Source organism: Cyanistes caeruleus, chromosome 6 (genome assembly GCF_971803275.1).
Source record: "Cyanistes caeruleus chromosome 6, bCyaCae1.hap1.1, whole genome shotgun sequence".
Lineage (NCBI taxonomy): Eukaryota > Metazoa > Chordata > Aves > Passeriformes > Paridae > Cyanistes > Cyanistes caeruleus.
Genome location: NC_141706.1, coordinates 61,332,055 through 61,353,979, shown reverse-complemented (window position 1 = coordinate 61,353,979; position 21,925 = coordinate 61,332,055). Strand labels below are relative to the sequence as shown.

The 21,925-nt window shown below is 44.0% G+C and overlaps 2 long non-coding RNA genes across 2 annotated transcripts; one reads left to right on the top strand and one right to left on the bottom strand.

Annotated features, from left to right (window-relative positions):
• The first annotated feature begins 9,380 nt into the window (after nt 1–9,380).
• Nucleotides 9,381–20,213, top strand: LOC147652744 (uncharacterized). Its single transcript, XR_015287741.1, has 2 exons — nt 9,381–9,482; nt 19,414–20,213. It is a non-coding gene; the product is annotated as an uncharacterized LOC147652744 (long non-coding RNA).
• Nucleotides 10,033–11,284, bottom strand: LOC147652745 (uncharacterized). Its single transcript, XR_015287740.1, has 2 exons — nt 11,196–11,284; nt 10,033–11,087 (listed from the first exon to the last, which is right to left on the bottom strand). It is a non-coding gene; the product is annotated as an uncharacterized LOC147652745 (long non-coding RNA).
• Nucleotides 20,214–21,925: the final 1,712 nt, after the last annotated feature.

Genomic DNA, 21,925 nt, shown 5'->3' with positions numbered 1-21,925 from the left:
TTAAGAAATCTGCTGTCATAACAATGGCATTGAAGAGGCATGAGTTGAGCTGAATGGCTCTTGCTATCTCACTGCAGAGCTGGGAGGAGTAAACCTGTGCTGGAGGCTGTAAATTGAACAGACACTGTGTAGACAGTGTGCACATGGGTCACAATTCTGGGTTTATAGAATCACAGAATGGTTGCGGTTGGAAGGGACCTTTAAAAGCCATCTATACCCCTTGCCATGGACAGAGACACCTTCAACTAGACCAGAAGTTCTAGTTCAGAACTAGTTCAGAGTCCTGTCCAACATGACCTTGAATGTTTCTGGGGATGAGGCATCTGCAACCTTTTGTGCTGAAATTAAACTCAGGGGGAGGATCCCATCATGTGTCCCAAATAGTGTTACTGTGAGGGGATAAAACAAAAAATAAACTTGGGAAACAGGTGTGTTGAGTCAGAAAATGTTATTATTCACAGGTGAGGGGTTTTTGTTAGTTTCTTTGTTTAACATTACACTTTGGCAACCAAAAAACAGCGTTCCTTTTGAAGTTCTGACTTGCTCTTACTGCCTCACGACAAGGCAGGATTTTGGGATAGACAGGAGCCCCAGGATGTAAACAACATGCTAGAAAACACAGTGCTCAGGACTTGCTGCTGAAAGGGCTTTCTGTCTCCTTGCAGGGCTGAAAAAGCAAATAACTGCCAATGGAACCACAGCACAGCGTGGAAAAACATGTCAGTAATTGCACAAGACGCTGTCTGGGTCGATGCTGTATCTTTATGTGCTTGTCTGCCTGTTCAGTACAGACACATTTCTTCATGCCACACCAATTCCTGTGCATATGTACCTCCTGAAGGGGACTGCCAGCAGGAATTCTCCTCCTTCAGCCCTTTTGTCTGCCTGTGCCCAGATCTTCTCACACGCAGCCGCTGCCAAGCCTTATCGCCAGCCTCAGCCCAGCGAGCGCGTGCGTGGGCACAGCTTTGCACTTCTGGTGCTTCAATGGTGTGTGATGCTCACTGCCTTATGCTCCAATGGCTGTGATTTGATCTCTGATAACCCTAGTCAGACTTGAAGACAGTTTCCAGAAAGTGCTGCAGAGCAGCAGGCCGGGGAGCTGCGTCACAGCAGTTTCCCACAGGAAGGGAGGTGTCTGCACTGACCTTGTGCTGATGAAATCCTTGGCTGATCCCGACAAGGTTCAGCTCCTGGAATATTAGTGACAAAGCTGACATCCTCCGGACTCTGTGAAGCATGACTGGGAACAGCATGAGCTGCAGAGCCCAGGAGAGGGAAGCACAATTGAATAAATACCCGCTTTTCCTGTGCACAAAGGGAGAATTGATACCCTGGTCAAAAAGCCAAGTGCTGTTACAGCAGTTCTTCGTTATAGGCATGTGCTTACAGGCTTTAGTAAAGTGTCAGAGAGGATGTCTATGCAGATTTGTGGAACAGATATTAAAACATCTTTTAAATGATTTATGGTATAGGGTTGAGGTAGCATGAGGAGTCCAACATATCAAATAACAAATAGGAGCAAAGATGCAAGATGTGTCTTGGTGTTTTATATCACAGTAGATGACTTTACTCCCTGTAAAAGGAGGGTGTAATCACTTGGCAGATCTGGAAGATCTGTACAAGACACTGTAGGCTGCATCCTTTAAGGAGGAGAGCTGCTTCACAGGGATACATTTAACCCTTTGCCCTGATGAGGGCTCAAACCATCACCTCTATTTGTCTCAGACCTCCAAAGGAATTTTTGGGATCTAGCTGATGAACATGCCATTGCAAACATCTGGCCTGAACCTGACCAGAGATTGTGAGCTTGTGATCTCTGAGAGCAGCAACATCAGGCTTTCTCCAAACTGGTTACAGGAATAGACTTCCCCTGACAAAATGAGAAACACAGGCCCTTGTGACTGCAATGTGAGACTGTGTGCTTGAGTTCACTCAGAATGAGAAAGGGAAAGGGTGATGGAAAGCATCACCTCTGCTACTGTGCTGACCTGGCTGCTTTTCTGGACTGTATTTGATGGAGCAAACAGTATGGTGCTGCTGCAGTGGAAACAGCAAATGTGGAAAATACTTTCTAATGATAGAAGAGCTAAGCTAACTACAGTTGAAATCTTTGTGGCTGCTAGGATGTAAACACCAACCCTTTTCATTGTATTGTTTCAAGTACCTTGTATCTCATCATGTATTTGATGAAAAAGGTTGAATTGGGATCTTTGGGCAGGAAACTTCCCCAGCCTGAGTGGTGGAGCAGTCAGTGCTGCAGAGCACAGCTCTTAGTCTTGTGAAATTAGGTGCACTAACCCACATGCTCCTGTGCATGCTCCCTGCAGACTCTTCCATGAGCTCAGAGATCAGTCATAGGTCAGACCCCTCCTGGCTGATTGGATTTGATGTAAGTCTTCACTAAAAGGGGAATCAAAGAATTACCATAGAATTAGAGAATGCTTTGGGTTGGAAGGGAACATACTCTAGTTCCAACCCACATCTCCATGGGCAGTGCTGCTTCCCACTAGATTCAATTGCTCAGGACCTCATCCATCTTGGCCTTGAACACATCCAGGGATAGAAATGGGATCCTACTTCATCCCATAAAACTCACCCCCCTGCAGCCATGCACTCACACCACACAATCGACCCCACTGGCACAGTAATGTGGTTGCTTTTTGGATGTCCCAGGCCTGTGAGCCAGCTCACCCTCTGCTGAGTGCAGGGGTGGAGGCAGGAATGTGCAGCTGGAGGTGAAGAGGAAGGCAGAGCCGGCCTTGGTGGCAGCTGTGCAGATTAAATAATTTCAAAGTAAACTGTGAACGTTCTAAATGAACAGTGTGAGCTGGGGTCTCACTGCAGTGGCTGGTACCTCTCAGCTCAGGTTCAGTGCTCTGCAGCATGGGGTGAGGGCTTCTGCTTGTTCTTCAGCCAGCAGATGCTGAGTAGCTGTGCCTGCTGCTTGAGAGCAGTTTTCTGCTGCACAAGCCATCATGTCAGCTTTAGAGCCACTGTAATTTCTCCACGGCACGCAAAGGAGCCAGCCCTCAGTGAGGGATGTGGTCATGCCATACTTCAAACATAAGCTAATTTTTCTCTGGAAGCGAGGTACTGCATTCTCTGGCACTCACACTCTGAATGTCCTCTCCTCTGTGCACACATACTGCCAGCTTTCTGCTTTAAATCCTATGTGCTGAGAATAGTGATAGTCTAGCTTTTTTTCCCCCAAGATTTGTTCTCTGTGGGGGATCAGCCATTTACAGTTCCTTCAGAGACAAAACCTTTCCTTCCTTTAACCCTTTAGGGCTGTGGAAGTGACGAATCAGTGGAAGGTGGGAGCAAAAATTGGTGCAATAATTAAACTCTGGTTCCAGAAACCTTACCCCAAATGCACAGAGAAGGCACAAGCAGCATTTGACTAGAGAGTTTCTGTTCCACCTGGGTCAGGAGAGGGGGCATGATGCACAGGACAAAAAGAACATGGCTTGACTTTGAGCCAGGCTGGAGTTTCAGAGCTGGTACCTGAAATCTGATTTCTCTGCAGGAAGGAGAAGGCTGCATGGGAAGAGCAGATGTGGTACAGGCCGAGCACGAGTGTTCTCTGCACTCTCACGTGGAATTGCAGCTGCCCTGTAAAATTCTGGAGAGGATGTTTGTCTGCATGGCCTGAGCAGAACATTTGCAGAGTAGAGGCAACTTTTACAGTAATGGACAGTAAGGCTAAAACGGTGACTGCTCCAGGACATGGCTGCTGTGTGAAGCAAAGCGGCGGTAATGAAAATTGTTTTGCTACTAATTAGAGCAGTCACTACTGGCAACCACTCCAGTCTTATCTAAGGAATTTTCAGGCAGGAACTGCATCTTGGTGAAAAGCAGCTCCTCACATTCTGTCGCTCTCTTTCTGAGTTATTTTGAGTGTAATTGTTTTTCTCCCAACAGAGGGGTGGGAATGTACCGATCCAAAACCATCTCTCAAGCTACACTGGCCTGGAAGGCATTTTGGTAAAATAAATTGAGTTTTCTACCATGATTTGTACTGCATCAGGCTGAGCTGATTTGCACTGATGGACTGATTTTGGCTGGTATATTTTATAGAGAAGGCAGGAGAATGGTGAAAAGTGTGGCTGTAGCTTTGGTTCCTTGGTTGGTATGAAGGAGCTCTTGGTGCCTGATCTATCACTGTGGAGGTAAAATAGAGTTGTCCATGACAATTCAGCTCTCTAGGAGCAGCTCTGTTCAGGCTAATTTACCAGCTCTCTACTACCTGGCAGCTTCTGGGACTTACATGAGCCACAGTATGTGGCACATAATCCACAGGAGAAAAAAATAAATTATTTTCTTTGTCTCAGGCATAATTAGTGACTTGACCTTGGATTTTCCACATCATAATGGCATACAGTATCTGAGCTCCATTCTAAAAAAAACCAAAACAAACCACCAAACAATGATACTGTTCTTTGCTAGAAGCTAAATGTTTAAAGGCATCCCCTGGTCAGCAATCATCCTAAATCAATATTGAAAGAGAGAAGCAATTCATTGAAACACCATTCATTAATTAGAGTGTGGCCTGGACCACAACAGCGTGTTCTCTGAAGACACAGATTTATTTATATTTAGTTACTGAAGGATATGTGAAAAGACTAGTGACAATTGTTGATGATGGTTCATAAGGGAGGCTGTTTGCTGGTGCAAATGCATAAATTATTGAGACAAATTTAGCTGGCTGGAACACTGCATAAACCAGCAAATGATCTGAAACTTATGTGGAATTAATTGCATTTGCCTTTGCAGATGTCTGGTTTCTGAGCACCAGAGCTCTGGAGCTAGTAAACATGCAGGCAGCCCTGAGAAGACCTGACTGCCCTCAGGTTCCTGCTCAGCCAGATACCAGTAAGAGAGTGAATTTCTCCTGCAAAAAGTAAAATTCAGCTGGATGTCACTGTTAACATTACCAGTTTCCAGTATATTTTTATTCTGTGAAGCTGTATTACAGATACTCATAGAACCAGGACAGTCAAGTTTACCCTAACCCAAGCTGCATGACCAGCCTGACAAGAACTTAAAATCATTGTGTTATATCTACTAATGCTTTATTACCATAGCAAAGTGGCTGCATCTCTCATGATCTCACATTCCTCAGTTTTGTCAGGATCAAAGTAGAGCACTCCTGCTCTGGAAAGTTTTCTGAGGCAGCTTCATGGCTTTGTAGATGAAGCCTTCCATGATTTGTTTAACCTAAGTCTGGATACTGTGTTTAGTGATGAACCTTCTTGTAAAATAACCCTGGGCAGAAAATTGAGGCCTAACATATGGTCTGATGTGAAATCAAAGAGGCAATCATGTGTCTAGTGCTAAGTGGCATTTTTTGGGGCTGGTGTCAAGAAGAAATAGGACTCTTTTGTGGCAATACTCTATTTGCACTTGCCCTCACCTATATTTTGGAAATCAAGCACAGGAATTAACTCTTCTGTTACAGACTGACCGGTGATTTACTGTTTCCTGTGCTGTCCAAATCCTTTAACTAATGTGGCTTCAGCTAGTTAAGGAAGGCAAACATGGATGTTTGAGCTCAGATCAGCAAAGTACTTTAGCATTCATCAAACATCCAGTGCACAGAATTTCAAGGGTCACATCTAAACACCCTCCAGAAAAGGAGACACATAGCTCTGTATTCATCTAAACAGCTCTCTCCTTTACAGACAGTTTTTAATTTAGGTCGTTTTCTGTCAGATCCTTAGTGAGACTTCCTGAGATTTCAGCTGAAGAGACACCCACATAACCCACAGGGGAACATGCCCATCTGGCAGAGGACCTGTGTGAGGCCGCCTCAGCTGCTGTAGCTCTTTAGCACAAACAGGCAGCTGAAGCTGTGGTTGAGGAAGTTCTCAATTAAACTGAGATTGCCTGGGGAAGCCAGGGACTCTGTCGTGTGGGGTCCTTAGGAATGACCTCCAGGAATGGTTCAGGTCAAGCTGATCCTGTGTCAGAGCAGCATGATGGACCAGATGACTGCCAGAGGTCCTTTCCCAGGGATTTCATGTTCCCAGCAGAGTTGTAATTGCATGAATGAAAGGTCAAACATTTTATACCTCATTGTGTGTGCCCCATAATGTATGAGTAGTAGGTAACTGTTAAATCAGTTTCTACTGACAAACCAGCTATAACTGAATATTTTAATGGCCTTCTCCTCATAATACTTATGCTCCAGGACCTTCACCAGCTCTGTTCTCTTCTCTGGTCTCACTCCAACCCCTCAATGTCTTTCTTGTTGTGAAGGGCACAAACCTGGACACAGGGTTTGAGGTGTGGCTGCACCAGTGCCCAGCACAAGGGACAATCCCTGCCCCAGTCCTGCTGGCCAGACTATTGCTGATACAGGCCAGGATGCCATTGGCTTTCTTGGCCACCTGGGCACAGGCTGGGTCATGCTCACCCAGCACCTCCAGGTCCTTTTCCACCAGGCAGTTTTCTGGCCACTCTGTCTCAGGCCAGGAGTGCTGCAAGGGTTTGTTGTGACCCAAGTGCAGAACTCAGCACTTGGCCTGGCTGAACCTCATACAGTTGGCCGCAGCCTGTCTGCTGAGCCTTCCTACCTTCCAGCAGATCAGCATTCCCACCCAACTTGGTGTTTGCAATCTGACTGAGGGGACACTTAGTGCCCTCATCCAAATCATTGATCAGGATGTTAAACTGAGCCCTGGAGAACACCACTTATGACAAGCCACCAACTGGACTTAACCCCATCCACCAGCATCCCAGTTAATGATCTTCTGTCTCTTCCTGGCTTTTCCCTCATCTTTTCCTGCAGCTCAAGGGTAGAGAAGAGCACTGCTTGTGCTCCTGATCCCTTAACCAGTCATCCCAAGGCTCTGAAATCTCTCGTGATTGTCTTTGGATGTTTTGTTGCAACTTCATTTCTGTCTACCTGAGAAACCAATAATAGATAGTAATCTGGGGGCTGTGATAGGTTAGGGAACTTTCTCTTCACATCTTTAACCTGAGCTCCAGGGAGGCAGCAAGCTTCCAGGGAGGTGGTTCAGTCTATGGTTTCTCCCCCACTCTTTGGCTCAGATACTCAACCTCCTCGGAGAGCTTTGTCACTAAATGAAGAAGTTCCTCTACCTGAGTGCATCTAAAATAATGGAACTGAGCTCTCACGTGGGTGAAAGCTGCAGGTGAGCTCTGCAGCACAGCTGGGAATAAACCAGAACTTGCCTGGCCCATAAGGGCACAGCTGGGAATGGCTCATAGCTCCCAAGATATTGTGGGATTTGTGAAGGGCAGAAGTCTGTCCCTGAGCATGAAGAGGATGCCTCAAGCCAGCCTGCTTGCACAGCTGTTGTGAAAATGGTGTCGGAGACATCACACCAAGAGACACAGGGACAGCCCCAGAGCATGAAGTTTGTCTCAGCCACAATCTTGACAAACTCCTAGGGAGTGAGGGACACATCCTGAGGAAAGCCAAGGTGAGGTCATTAGGTGAGTCAGGGAAAGGCAGTGACCAAGTGGAACCAGTGTGTAAGCACAAAGCATCATTGTCTGTGACTGATGAGCTTCCTTCTTTCTTGGAATAGGATCTGAGAGACAAATTAAGTGATTTCCACCCCCTCTCACTTCTGGTGGTCTGACCTCAGAAGGGAGTGGTAGAGAAACCAGCTGGGAGTAACTAGCTATTTAAAATGGATCAAGATTGTAGCTGGGAAACTTCCAGAAAGGACTACTGGGAGGGAACATGGAAACACCCAGGACATTCAGAACCAGCTAGCCAGTGAACTTGGAAAAGAAACAGTGAAGCAAAGCGGTCTCTCCTCCACTAATCAAGAGAAATAAAGAATTGAAATACCCCCTGGAACTGATGGAAAATCAGGTCAGGAACAGAAATATTCATGCATTCGCTCTACTGGAGGGTAAAGAATTTCCAAACCCAATTTCTTTTGTGGAAACCTGGCTCCCTAAGGCTCTGAACGAGATGCAGAGAATGTCCCACTGCATGTGGTGTGCTGGTTCAGGATCCCTGCCAGGGCAATCACTCCCAATAACAAGCAAAGCAAAACTGAGCTGCCAAGTTTCAAATGTTCATGGGAGAGGGAGGCTCATGACTTTAGAGAGAGCAATGAGGAAGCGTGAGTTCATTTACTTCCAAATCAGCGTGAGTGTCCTCACTTGTTGTGCTGTTGCCTGAGATAACATGGGTTCGAGATAAGTTTCTCACTGTTTTAGGAGCTGTATTGATTCACAGCCCAAGGAAAGTACAACTAAAATTACATAAATAATAATAAATAAATAAATAATACAAGGAAGCAGACAGATATGCCATGGTGGATGAAACTCATGGAAACAGGACACCATCTGGGGCATAGAGGGATGTGATGTCTCAGTGCTTGTAGACTCCTGAAGCAAACACGAGGCCCTTCTATGGAGGACAGCCTTGAAGTCTATGCATGTCATGGAAACAGATCTTTATGAATCTGTATTTGGATTAGAAGGCATTTTTAAAGGTCATCTAGTCTAAACCCAATGTTTATTGCACATCTTCATCTAGGTCAGGTTTTCCATGTTGATCTTTTTCCCAAATTTTCTCTCAGTTCTTCACTTCCCAGGGCTTCCCTCCCCCTATTCCTTCTTTTCCCTCTTGTTTTTTCGGGTTTGTTTGTTTGTTTGTTTTTGTTTTTTATGATTACCCTTTTCCTGTCAGTCTCTTGGCTAAAGAGACTTACATTGCCAACATCTTGTGTTGGCAATAGTGTTGGTTCAAATGGAAGGTTGTGCTACAGATCTCCACAGTCCCTTCCAAGCAGCATGGCTGTGATTTTGGGGGAGAGCCAAACTCTACCCAGCCCTAGAGTTTCCCTCTAGATGTGCAATCTCATGATGGTTTCAGTGATTTTCTGAAGAGGCAGCTGCTGTCTTTTAAATGCTCTCTGCCTCTAACTCATTCCAAAGTACCAGAACAGGTACCCAAACAGCCTGTTGCAATTCCCCAATAAATTTTTGGGTCATATTGGTCCTTCCTCCCTATCTTTGCCTCATTCCCATGTCAAGTACACCTGAAGAAAAGAGAAGAAAGCTGTCTTATTTGTCTTGTCAGCCTGCAAGGTGAATCTAGGATTATTTACAAAGTTGTATAAAATACCTGCAACTGTTTCAGGTACACTAACTGCTTTTTAAATTTAAAAAAATCTGAACAAAGATACAATGAAAAAAAGCCCCACATAAACAAGAGAAAAAACAGCTGACTGTGTTTTCTGCAGGCTTTTTGCAAAGGAGCCTCTGTGTCAGGGACATCTGAGCTGCTGGGGCGCCTGGATTGGTGTCTCTGGTTTGACAGCATGCGAGTAACTCAGCCCTTGTTAAACCTGAGCGAACATTTTGCTTTACCAAGGTTCTCTTTGCAGCACCAACCACTGTTCCAGTTCCCCTTCAGTGTCAGACTCATTGTCTGGGTGTCCTCCTGCTCCTGCAGTGATTCACTCTGGGAAGGTGCCAGCCTGGCTCTGGTGAGTGCAGGGGCACTGGGGCACTGGGAAGTGGAAGGTTGTGAACTGGGAGGGGAGAATTTATGAACACACACACACACACACATGGGCTTCCATGCCCCAGGACATTAAAAAGGGATAGCAGCAAGCACTGAGCAGCACCCTTGTCACCAGCTTGGCAAACATGACTTGTTTACAGCTCAGGGGCACACACAGTGCATATTCCAGGGAGGCAGGTTGGGGCAGGAGCTGGGAGAGGTCTCCAAAGCCCCACTGCACCCCAGCCAGACCCAGCTGTGACTCAGTGAGCAAACACAGCTGAGCAATGGAGCCTCGACTGGACTTGCTGCAGTAATCCTGGAACTTCTGTTTGCTTCCCAAGGGGATTTAGCAGTGAGGGAACAGCCTGGCAAGGAAGGAGAATGGCAGATAATATTTGCTTCCTTTTGATATATTTCCAGAGCAGGGTCCCTCAGTGCTAGCATTCCCACAAGAGGGAAAAAACAAACCAAGTTATCACAGGACAGCCAGTAAATGGTAACAGTAATAACAACAATAGCAGCAACAACAACCCTTTCAACAAATTCTTTATTTTCTTTTGTAAAAGGGGTTGTTTTGACCTGACAGAAGAATGCATCAGGAAATGATGTTGAATCATCTGAGAAAATTACAATCTCATATTTCCCCACTTCTCCTTTCCCTGGAGTTCCAGGACTTTGTGAGGCTGTTGCAGGACACAAGAGGGGTGGGCTCTGAAGGAATCACTATGATCTTATTATTCTGGAAATCAATCAATCCAGCCCCTGGGAACTGAGGGTGCTTTCTCCGAAAAGCAATTTCAACCTACTTTGTTGCTCAAGACATGCCATACAAACTTAGTATTCACCTCTGGTACAGGCTTTAAAATGCATATCATGTGGGCAAAGACACATAGAAATGACCCCTTGGTCCAGCTTATGTCAGTATTGTCATGCAGAGGCAAAAATCCCTACCCTGCAAAAAGGCACTGTTAGAAAAATGCAGTCCTTGAGGTTGACAGTATTTTCTCTAAGTTTCTATTACTGCTCTTTGTGCATTAATTGCTACATGATGTGAAAAGGAAAAGCAAGGACAAAAGGAAAATCTTGTACCATTTATTTCTTTAGACATTTAGCATAATTTCTTATTACTTTGTGCAGAAGTTCAGCATAAAATTGCTTAGCCTCCAGACACTGAGCATTACAGGTGCTGTAAATGTTAGAGAGTCCACCTGAGAGCCCTGACTACTTTTGCAGGGATAAATACAGGTGAAAGAATCATTTTTAATGAATATCATTCAACAAACCATGTCTTCCATTTGTGAATTGTCCGTGAAGAGATTGCAATTTTCTTGAGCTGCTTGCTGAATCACTTCTGGAAATCATTCTTCACTAGCAGCTTCTTGGAGAGCAATTTGCTGGGAGCATTTCATATTCAAAGTTTGCAACTTGAGCTATTTTTATGAGGTGTGTCACTTCCCTAGAAGGATCCATTCCCTAGTTAGAGGAGTGTAACTCCTGAAGTTTGAATTTGTGTTTTGTGTGATTCCAGTTATGAATATGAATTTCGAAACTTTGCAAAGGTGTTGTCCTGAATTTTTTCTGATATCTGTTGGAAATAGATTTGCTTTTTGTGAATATTGGTAAAATGTGGAAAATAAAACAAGCAAGGTTGAGGCAAATTCATTACCACATTCAAATGAACATCAGTTCTAACCTCCTGAGATCAGGCTCTGTGCTTTTGGTGTGATGGCTGGTGTGAATGAGTGGCATCTCGTCTTGGGGCCAGCAGTTTTTTGGTAAATGCTGTTATTGGAAAGGCAGAGATAAAAGAAAACCCATCAGAGGTCAGACATAAACAAAAAATGTTAACACTGGTGATGAGTGGGTGCTTCATGTGACTTATTCAGAATTACTGACCCTGATAGTGCTCAAACACAGCCATTCTGCTGACTTGGGAAGAGCCTTTCCCGGTGTCCTTTATCTCTGCCACAGCAAAACTAATTTCCAAATTTTCCTCAGCTGAAACAATTGACAGGCAGGAGATTATCTGGAAATTAGGTCATCTGGGAAGAACATCCCTCTCCTAAATACTCCCAGAGACATTGTTCAAACCTGAGGCTGCAGTGGAGGCCTTAATGGTGGATAAAAAGAGAAGGCTCTTTAGACAAGGTTCATGTTTCTGTTGGCAGTGCTGTACAAAGTTGTTCCAAAATATGTGATAGTGCCAAGGATTGTGTTCGTTCAGGCTAGGCTTGGCTTTTCCTCTTCATGTCCCCACAATGACAGCTCATGTTGAAGGGAGGGAGGGAGGGTGGGGTGTGTGGGAACCTGCTGGAGGATTGTTTTCTCCTCCCAGCTCCTTGGTGCTGCTCCAAGCTGTGCAGTGCCTTGGAGGAGAGATGTCCCTGAAAAGCTGAGGCATGAACCTCAGGACCAAGGCAGTGTGCACAGTGTGCCCCTCTACTCCCTCCCTCCCAACATCAGATGCAAATGGCTGCCTATAAAAATTTGCCTTTTACATCAAGACAGCAGCAGGAAGGCAGCTGAAAATGAGGTTTATGGGTTTGTTGAACTGGAAAGGAAACAAAGCCTTTTAATATTTGCCTCTGCACTCTTCCAATCACACACACAGAGAAGACCTTATCTTTTGGTCACAAAAGAAGTATTGACAAAACCTCAAGTAATCCCAGCAAGACCTGTTCAAATAAAAGTTTGCAGAGCACAAAGCTGTGAAAATTAAGGGGTTCAGAGAGTCTATCACTCAGTTGGGAACACGAACTTCCTGAGAGCCCAGAGCCACTCTGAGGAACCTGACAGAGACAAGATGCCTCTGGCATCTCTCATGCACCTGGAGATGGACAGAAGTGAGACAGGCACCTTTCCAGAAGGAGCATGGAGGGGTCAACAGAAAATCCTCAATTATAGGTGATCAGGATTCAGGGCTTCTACTAGTGGATGCACTGTTGGCCTTCCCCAACCCAAAGGTTTTAGTTAAAAAGGCAGACAAATGAACTACTTTAGCCCAGTAATGATTTCATAAATGCACGTGTCTAAGTAATGATTCCCTGTATTATTCCTTCCTCCCACTCGTATTAAGCCATCATGCCTGGATAATCCAACACTTTGAATTGAGCCCTCCTGGTTTAGCCATTCTGTGCTGGGAAATTCTGCCCATGCTCAGCAAATCACTGACCCCTATCAAGTCCCTACAAGTACAAAATCACTCGTTTTATTTATACAAGTCATCCCACAGGCCAGATTTATAGGGCAGGCAAAGTAAATGCACCTGTGTTGATGCTGCAGTAATTTCATCGTGTTGGGAGTCTGCTCAAAGATGACACTTTCATGGTGCAGCTTGATGGGCTTTGGCTACAGAACAGCCCAGCTGGCCAGCAAGCAGGGGTGAGCAGAACAGGGCTGGATCTGAAAGTGGCTTTTGTGGCTCTTTTATTCCTAATAATGTGTATTAAAAAAAAAAAATAATGAAAGAAAATAAAAGAAAAAAACATTCATTATGAGGAAGAGGGGAAAATAACTACTCATTGGCTGCAAGAGGATTAACAAGGTAGTTTACCATAATATTAGAGGGGAGGAAGTCTTTTTATGGAAAGTACTGTGGGGAAGATGATTATTTTTACTTGCACTTGTTTTCCTTGCCTCCCTGTTGTTTTTTTTTTCAGTTCTGTAGAACAGGCTCAGAAAGTGGTACAAATCATATTATTTGCTAATGTGCCAGCCTGGTGAGTGGAGAATTTTTAGTGGTCTGCAAAGAGAACAAGCACAATTCCTGTTATTTGTTAATCACCTTTGTGTGCTTAACTTTCAAAGGCTGTTTTAAATATTTATTCTCTTTCTCTCCAAGGGTTTGTTTTCTTCTAAGAAGAAAATTAACTCTATCCCAGCCAAAACCAGGACTGTAACATTTCATTCTTTCCCAAGCCCAAATCTGGTGGGTATAGAGAAGATAATACTCACAAGGAATGATTTAGGGTCTTTAACTTTCCATTTGAAATCTGAAAATTAAACTCAAGGAGTCCTCTCTCATAGTAAAGAAAAAACCCCAAACCAATCAAATAAACAAACAAAATGCACAGAAAAACATTGACCAGAAGCCACCCCAGAGTTTTGTTTAAGTAAGAAGCTCCACACAAACTCACCTTTTAGCATTTCTAGGAAGTGTGGCAAGTTACAACTGCTGGGAATGGATCCATCACAGAATAAGCCCTGGCTTGTCACAAACTTTTGGTGAACCAATAAATGGCCAGTCTCAGCACATTGTATTGCAGCTATTGTGCAAGTTTGCCAATGAATAGATGACCCAGCTTACCTGGTTTTTACTCACCTCATTTGTCTGCCTGGGAGATGGGAAACAGCTTAATGAAATTAGGTACAGTCAGACCAGTCAGACTTCAACTCCTTTTTTTTTCTGATATGTGACCTTAACTGCCTCCAGTGTTGTGGGTTCCTTTCAGTTTTTATGTGGTGTAAAGGGCCATTGAGTGAGTCATTCTGCAGAGATAAAGGAAGACAGCAAAGCCCTGGTGAGATCTGGGGTCCTGCTGGACCCTGGGTAGAAATCCCAGGATGGAGTATGATTGCATGGGATGCTTCTCTATGGAATGAATCACAAGCAACACCGCAATGATTTTTTTTATTTTTATTTTTTTTTAATTGAAAGCATTTCTTTCAGCTTGATAAATTGGTTACTCTTTCCCATGCAAACAGCTCTGATTATTCATCATGATATTTGTGTGTTCTTAATTTCCCACAAGAGTTATATGTGGGATGGAAGTTTTCTTTTAGCATTTGATAAGGCATTGTTTTAAAATGCCCATCATCCAATCAGGGAGGATAAGCCTAGTGATTGAAGTCAGCAATTACAAAATCTGTATACTGAATACCTAAAGGTTACAGCTTATAAACAGTCAGATGACAAGAAAATACAGTGTGGTACTAATCACTAATCACAGCTTGCTTAAGAGTGACATTTCCAGGAATCAGGATCAATCTGCCAATGATTCACTAACTGTAGAAAGAATTAAATTCATAGCAAGCTTTATTTGAAGTGAGTGTTTTGTTCAGTTCACTATCAAAAACTGATTCCCATTGGCTGCAGAGGAAGGAGACAATCAAAGTCACCTCTGTTTTTCACATAACTAGGGTTTATTTTTCAGTTAAGTACTGACATCAAAAGTTTGTCATACATAGGCAGAGCCTTGTCTCTAGTCCTGTGTTACACACAGTGAAATGCCAGCCCCACTGATTTTGGTGACAAAATTTCCATTCATTTAGCCTCATGTCAGAGGACTGATTTTTATTGACACAGCGGGGAGTAATTAATTATTTACCCATCAGCCTGAGACCATTTCAAAAGGATTTATTTAAGGTGCTGTTCTTTAAGAATCAGTTATCTTGAGGCATGTGATACCTCATACAGTTCACTCTGCTTAAATACCTTCCACTCAATTAGCTCATGTTTTTATTCAGGAGAGGAGATGGATAGGTCTCTTCAGCTGGCAACATTTTCAGAGTGTGTCAGGCCAAAGGGAAGCTAATTACAGGGAAGAGAGAAAAATGTGGAAAACACTGTTTGTAGAGGGCACTGTAGAGAGGAAACTTTCTTGTGAGCAGCCCTCTCTCACATTACACATGCTGAAGCTGTACTCTTCTGACCATAAGATTAATGATGCCAAGCCAAACATTATACCCACGTCTCAAAGGTCACAAGAAAACTTCTTTTTTTATCATCTGTTTCTCATTTTGCTGGCCAGAAAGATATTTACTAAGGAATTATTATATATCTAGGTTTAAGTAGATTAAAATAGAAACATGCCACTGTTTACTGGATACATCTGCTCTCATTAGTATAACTTGTTGCTGCTGGCATGAAGCAGTTTAATTAAAATGACAGCAGACTTTTCTGTGGAGTCAGAGCCTGGTCCCAGTGGGGCTCCTCAGACAGATGTGAACAAGCAGTGCCTGCTGTGGTGGCTGCAGAGAGAACCCAGGGCAGCCCCTCTCTCTCCCCCCTTCAGACAGTCCCTCCAGGAAAGGGCAAGGACAGAGCAGCTCTTCCACTTACATTAAACCTGTGTTTTTATTTTCTTTCCTCTTTCCCAGATATTCTTTATTTACTTTAGTCCAATGCATTCCATTAATGCCTATGAACACTGCATATCTATTTGTGACTTAGTGTAGGATGCATTGGTTGGTGAGATTCTGAGAACAGATATAATGCCTGGGATGATGCACTTCTACAAGAAATAAAGTTGCATCTGCAAAACAGTGAAGGAAAGTCTGGAGGCACCATCCCCTCTGTTGCCCACGTGGCTGTCACAGATGAGGACATTTTCTCAGTCCTGCTCTGCCCCAGGACCCAGACAGGTTCCAGAAAATCCTGTGACTGCCTTGGAAGTAATGAAAAAGTCGATTAATGGGGTCACTTGCCTTCTGTTGCTGTGTTTTGAGATGATACTTGGCAAATGTACATAAGGATTTTTTTCTGCAATGGTGTAGGTTCGAAACTGTGTTGGATCGGGAAACAACTCTGGCATGTGAAAAAGGTGAAAGTTTTCAAAGTGTGTGGTCAAAGAATACTCCCATTGAAGTCAAAACCTGGTGGCCAGGCCACTTTGCTGGGATTTTGAGCTGCAATGGGATTTGGGACATGCCCACCCTAACCAGTTTTCCTAGCCAGGAGCTAGTGTTTTCTTGTTCTCCTTGGGCAATCCACCCCAGGACTGAAATAGAAACATCTGAATCACAGGTGTGGCTGCCCAAAGCTTCCTGGGGCAGTCACCAGAGAGAGGAAGGTTTCTTCAGGGAGTCATTGAAAGACCTTGGAGATCACTTCCCCAGCATCTTTTCTTGTTATAGTTTACTAAATAATATAAATCCTGCATTTCAACAAGAGGGTGACTCAGTTTTCTAATGGAATGGGAGGAACTGGAAGATTTGAGTCCTGCCACGTCTGCCTGACAAGATAATTTCTGCATCTTTCTCTCATCTCCACCTTGGACCAGCCACTTGCTGAAATGACACTGTTTTGAAGGGAAAGATGCTGTCATCTCACAACCAATTTTGTTAAGAGAGAAAATCAGCCACCTACTCCTCATCCAGCAAGCAGAGCAGTGTGGTTAAAACATTTAATAATACGAGGTTTGTGGTGAAACCTGAGGCCTCTGCTTTCTGTTCTTTCTGAGGCAAGAGCACAGTTCTGTAGCTGGGTGTTTTCTGGGGTGGTTTCAGGAAAGTGCCCGTCCTGCCCACTCTCTGGGCCTGGGGACCTGTGCTGTGCCAGCACAGGGATGAACCTCCTCCCCCGGAGCTCTAGAGTGCACATCTGGGATGGGGAAACTTTCTGCTTCATGGTGGCCAAACAGCTGTTCTGACCCTCAAAGTGCAGTAGGGCTGGACCTAGAAAGAAGGGAAAATGTCCTGGTGCTGGTGAGCCCTGTGAAGCAGGGGGCCTGAAGGTGCCTCTTCTCCAAATAGCCAAAAGCAGGAAAACAGATGTTGGCAGACATATGGACTCCTGCCTGGAGTCTGAAGGGTGGACACTGGCAGACCTGGACCCAAAACCAGCAGCCCCTGATGGTGTCATGGGTGCAGAGGGCATGGGATAGAGCTTCATGTGCTCTTCTACCCTGCTCTGCTTTTTGTTTCTAAGTAGCTCCTCAGTGCCTCCCCCCTGATTACCAGCATGGAGAAGCAGAGAAGGGGAGCCAAGAGTCTGCAGTGAGGATGTGTTTGTGAGGATGAACACACTTTCCACATATAAAAAGTAATAAAGGGAAAATACTACATAAGTTCACTTGCTGACTGTTTTGCTCCAGTGCCATGGCCCAAGAACAATCACCCAAACTCATCCATGTGTGAAAATTGTAATATTGGAAAAGGCTCCTGTGTTTGCTATTAGTCATATTTCTTTTTAACAACTTTCCTCTGTAAGTGGATACAGAAATAACTCTTCAGATTATGGATTGGAGCAGGGAGCTGTATTTGCTTAGTGGTGTAGCTGCATTGATTGGCATCCCCCTGCTCAGGAGAAGTGTTTTTAACCAGCCAGAACAACGAACACTGCTGAAAAACCTACATGGGTTACATTGACAGCATTCAAATGTAAAAGCAACTAGGTGTTTCAGGAGCCAAAACACGATTATTTTTAATTCACTGTGGTTAGGAATGGTTATTATTTATTGTTTGAACACAGCAGCACCTACTGGCTCCAGCCAGAAATCAGGACTTCACCACTGTAGGTGTAAAAGGGAGTAAAAAAGAGGTTTCCACCCCCCTGAGTGGTCTGAGCAGCTGGCAGAGCGTTTGGATGGAACCAGCACAAGGGAGGAGCAGGAGGGAATGGGCAGACTGGTCTGGCTGCCCTGGTTGTGCTGGGCAGGCTGAGCAAGGAGCTGCTGCTGCTGAGCTGAGCACGTTTCTGGGTGGAAGGAAAATGAAATCTGGAGGTGTGGCAGGAGCTGGAGAGGTGTCAGTGCCTCAGTGACATGCTGCAGTTTGTAAGAGAGGAAGGTGAGGAGGACACAGGAGATGCAGGGGCAGAAAGGACTCACCAGTACAGAGTGGCTTAATGGGGTGGGCAGAGGTGGTGAAGATTATCTATTTCTTTATGTCTTTTTCTTCCTTCTTTTTTTTTCCCTCCCTTTTTTTTTTTTTTTTTTTGTGTCCTTTAACAGGAAGTTTTTTTCCAGAAAACTCACTTTTGGAAAAGCTAAAGCTAAGATTTTTGGCTTGGCAGTTGGGATGGTTGTGCCAATTTCACATCCTGCCTGCAGGATGCAGGATACCCTGACAGCACCTTTTCCAGCCAACCCTGTTGGCAAATGCACTCAGTGCAAGTGGGCAATGGTGTCTCTCCTCTTTCTTCCCCATCCCCACGTCCCAAGAGAAAATAGAAATTATCTACAAAAGTGATTTTCTTCCACAAATATTTAGTTTTCTTCCCTAAAAAGATTTTTTGCTTAGAGCATCATTCTCATGGAAAACTTTGTGGCCTTAGTGGTAAAACTGCAGTGAAGAAAATTATTTTTGCAACATTATTTCACATATATATGGTTAGGAAGAGTTTTGTCTAGGCCAGGAATCAGGAAAAATAAAAAGTAGTTAAAGTCTGTATTCAATTCCATTTTAAGATTTCTCTTCTAGAGCTGTCTCCATATAATGGCTCAGAAATGTCCAGGGAAATTCTGTCATTTCTGGTTTCCATCTCAGACTTAAACTGAAACAAGCAAGGAGCCTTATAAAAAACCTTGTTCTTATGAAGGGTTTTCCAATTTCCTATGTTTTTATACTCATGAGGTTTAGATAAAACATCCAGATTTTTCCTTTTTTAAACAGAAGCCAGACTCAAAATCTGCTGAGGTTTCCCCATCCCTAATTATAGCATGTATATGAAATTATTTGCTGTGACGGTGAAGGGTAGTGTGAAATTAAAATTAGATGCATCAAGAACAATGCTTTCCTGTCTTGGCAAGTGTATGGGGTTGGTGCTCTGAAAGACAGTTTTTGTTTTGTCACATTATATTCCTAAATAATCCAGAAGGATGCAACTGAAGGGGGGTTGTGGGGTTTTTTTAGAAAAACAAACAAACAAAAAATATTGCTTGGTGGAAAAAAAAAAAAATTAATCTTCTGTTTCATCATTTCATTTAATTCTCCCTGCACATACTGGGAAACATACATGTTATTTTTCCTCTGTCCTCAAAGAAAAATTCCAGATGAGGACAGGTCTTATTAGCCCGCTGGAGGCAGGATTCAGCTCAGCTGTTGTCCAGCGAGTGAGGGATATGTGTGTGTGAACTGGGCTCATCCCCTGCTGCTCTGGCCAGGCCTCCCTGGGCAGCAGAAGGGCTTTCTTGGCAGCAGCAGCAGCCACAACACTTTTCCCAGTTGGACTAAATGTGTTTTCCTCACAGGCACCTCGAGCAAAGGTCTGTGCTGCTGAGAGGGGTAGAGAGAGATGCTCCAGAGATGAAACGCCACGGTCCTCGCCTGACAGCCAGCCTTGTTCTGTTAAAAACCACATCCTGCATGTGTGGCTTGCCTGAGGCAAAGCCCAGCATCAAGGCAGCGTGTCCACCCCGAAACCAGCTCCTTGCAAATTGAAGTAGGCACCTTGTTCCCTGTCAGCTCCCTGAAAGCACAGGCAACACTGCTGAGCTCCTCCTGAAACTCTGAACATCCCATTTCTGTGCTGGGGGCTGGGTTGGCTGGGCCCTCCACCGCTGTGAGCCACGTAAAACTTATTATTGTGCAACAGCACATCTCTTTCAAAGCTATAAAAGATGGTTTGCTGCCTCTGTGATTTTTTTTTAACTGCAAAAAGTGGTTATTTGAGTTTTTCGCTTCTTCATGCCATGAAAGCTTCCTGGTAATATCTGGTGGCTGCGAGTTCAAGCTAAACTACTTCAAATTATAAACAAGAGTCTTAAACCACAGAAAAGTCTTACAAATGGAAATGCTTTTCAACTCTCACTTTTTAAAAATTGCTACTGGATGGGGTCAGGTAGGTTTCCTGAAGTGTTTGACCTGGAATAAACAAAAATGAAATTTTGGAAAGCTGTGAGAATCTGTATTTTTAAAATTTGTTACACAGAAAAAGATGACTGTTTTTTCTATGTGTTACCAACAAGATTATCCTCTGAAAATAACAAAATGAATGCAGTTCTCTTTGCTCAGTCTAATGAAAGTTGTAATGGAAGTAAACCCAAATAAATTTGTGATTGTTAATTTCAGGGTGGCAATTGAAAAAAAAAAAAACAAACCCAAACCAAAAAGCACAACAAACCACAACCAAACCAATATCCCCCTCCCCTGTACAATCTGTGAGCTGAATTCCCCTGAAATTGCCCAACATTTGATCCTAGTGACACAAATTATTGTGAGCTTGGAATGATATCAATTACTCTCCATTACCACCCGAGGGCTTGCTGCGATAGTGGTTAATAAGCCAAATCCTAAGGTGCCCTTTCCATTTGTGGGGAAGGTCAAAAGCAATTAAGGAATGGAGGATCTGTGGTGAAAGCTGCACAAGTGCAATATTGGTGGGGTTTTTTTTTTTGTAAATCAAAGTCACATCATTCAAGCAGTGGTGGGTTTGATCAGCAGATGGGCCCTTTCCAGTGCTGTCCAGACTCAGAGGTCTGTGGAAAATCAGCTTTCCCTTGATTCCACCTGCACTGTGGAGCTGTAACTCGTGGCTGTGGTTTATCAAAAATAAAGGTGTTTTTAGGGTGTAGTCAAAGCAAGTAAGTGGCAGAAAAAATCCAAATGATGTCACATCTTTTGAAAATTTGAGATATTTTATACAAGACAGATAAATCATCATGTAAGTGGATAAACTGGTCTCTTACATGGGTATCTGCCACATTAAAAGCACATTCCCTGTGTCTGACTCTACCTTTAATTTCAGTGTAGCTCCATCATTGGGCCAAGGTACTCTCTGTGCACCTGAATAAAGAATCCTTCTCAGTAGGATGAGATGAATGAATCTCTTACTCTGATCAGACCTTCTTGAGGTTCCTCTTGCAAACCTCACTGGCTTTTTTCCTAAATTCAGAGTAATTTTACATAGGCCTTTTTTAGCGTGGATTTCAACTTCTCACTGGAGTATCCGGAGGTGGAATCTGATGTCAGCAAAGTTAACTTCCTCAGACACACTTGTCCTAAGGAAGACAGCATTATGACCGGACTTATTTTCCATAAACTCATCTTGATTGCATTAATTATGCTGCTATCTGTTAATTATTTCCTGATTTTCTCCCGTATCAGATTTTGCGTGCAGCCAATTCCAGATGAACCGACTGATAGTTACGCAAGGGTTTGCCAGTGACCTCTTCCTACACTGCTACAATAGCATCTCCCAGACTTTGTGATTCCTCTAATTTTCCAAGAGCTGCTATGAATTGAGGTCTGTGGCTCAGAAGTCTGCTCTTAGAAAGCAGTGATCTGCATTATCTTGGCCTGCAGACAAGTTCAGGGTAATAAAAGTCTTCACATATAAACTGCTCCACACGGGGCTCCCTGCAACAAACTTTGGCTCTCTGAAAGCCAACATCTAGCAAATGATTGTCAGGTGGGCTCTCTCCAAAATCAGAGGAGAGCAGGGAACATTGTCAGAGGGGGTTCCTGCCATCCCAGCAGAGCAGGAGCCTGTGCAGATTCCTACTGATGAAAGAAAAAGTCCACTTCACTCAGAGTGTGTGGCTGCTTCTTGAATTTTTTTGAGTGTTTGAGGTAGGTTGCACACTGACCTCGTGCTCCCCACCCCATAGACTGCACCCAGGGGATTTGAGATTCCCTCTCTGAGACAGTGTCCAGATCAAGACCCTTTCCTGGAGATCTCTTTCTCAGATATGTTCTTACATGTCTCACCATGTCTTCTTGCCAGCTATCTGTAGCACTCCTCATTGGCATTAACGTCTTCCC